Genomic DNA, 1,635 nt, shown 5'->3' with positions numbered 1-1,635 from the left:
AATAAATAATTTTTTTCATGATTTGAAGTTATTTACAGTGGTATTTAAGTGAGCACATATTTACAGCTATTGAATATTCTAGTCAATTGAGCTTTTTACCAAAAAAAAAAAAAAAATGATGTAAGTAGTCATCATTTTTTTTAGAAATCAGAAAATTAAATTATAAAATGAGGAAAAGGGTCCTAATGGAGATTGTACTGAGCAATAGAAAAAACATTTCTGGTCTACTATTGGTTTGTGGAGAATTACAGTGCATGTGACTTTAGCATTACATACTTAGTCCAAACTGAGCTTCTGATATATCACACCCCAATCCTAACCTTATCTATGTTAATATCAGTTTCATCTTTTTGACTGATTGCTCAGGCCCCAAACTTGGGAGGCTTTGGTGCCTTAGTAAATTCTGCTGGCTTTGTCTTTGTATTTTCAGACCTTAACCACTGTTCTCTGTTCGAAATGATGCCTCCTTGATTTCATGGATAATTGCAATGGCTTCCTAGTGAATCTTTATGCTCCCACTCTTAACTTCCTGTAGTCTATTCTCAAGACAGCAGTCAGAGTGACCACATATAGTCTTTAACATATTAAATATTTTGAGTGTCTGCTATGTACCAGGCATTCTTCTTGGTGCTTGGGTTACAACCATAAAAAAAACAGAACAAAGCAATCTGCCTCTCTGGAATTCTAGTGAAGGGAGACAGACAATAAATGATAATCATAATAAATAAATTCTCTAGTATAAAATAAAACAGTGATAATATCTATAGAAAAAATAAATCCAGGCTAAGGAGTTTGGGAACACTGGGTATGTGTAGAGATGGGAGTGGCAGGCTCTGATTTCAAATAGGGTGATCAGTGTGGATGTCTTTGAGAAGGTGACTTTTAAGCAAATACTTGAAGGGGATGAAAGAGGGAAGTATGTTGATACTGGAGGAAATATTTAAGGAAGATTAAATACAAGGTGGAACTATAATACTAGGCAAAAATTATGTGGAAAATGGGAGAGCTTAGTAATTATAGCTGAACTAGTCTAAGGTCCTTGTATTGCTGGGAGAAGATAATGATAAAGATATTGAGTACTTTTTGACTTCATGTGATGCACACATGTTAAAAATTTAAGAATAACTATTAAAAGAAAAGAATCTCAAACTAATAAAGGAATAATGACAAATGAAGGATATTTAATCAACCCAATAGAGGTCAAGAATCAGAACGGGGTTTTCTTTTCTTTTCTTTCTTTATACATGTATTTAAGGTTATTAATGTTCATTGAATTATGACATTAGCTGCAACTCAGGGATCGAGAGTGTACTCATTTTATTGCTATTCAGTTATAAATGATATAATTTCCATTATGATTTATTCTTTGATTTACTGAGTGTGTTGTTTAATTTCTCCAAATGTATTTTTTATTCTCTTTTTTGGTTATTGACTAAATTTCATTACATTTGTGGTCAGAGACTATGAACTATGTGATATAAAGCCTTAGCTCTTGGAATAACAGCAAATGGATAAAATGAAGAGAATAAAGAGTCAAGTTGTATTCACATATCCATCCCAGAAGTGGTATATATTATAGAGATGGCATTTCTGTTGAGTTAGACGATATGGACTTTTTAATAAATATTGTCAGAT

The sequence above is a fragment of the Pteropus vampyrus genome, unplaced genomic scaffold (assembly GCF_000151845.1).
Source record: "Pteropus vampyrus isolate Shadow unplaced genomic scaffold, Pvam_2.0 Scaffold9, whole genome shotgun sequence".
NCBI lineage: Eukaryota > Metazoa > Chordata > Mammalia > Chiroptera > Pteropodidae > Pteropus > Pteropus vampyrus.
This window is presented reverse-complemented; position numbering follows the sequence as displayed.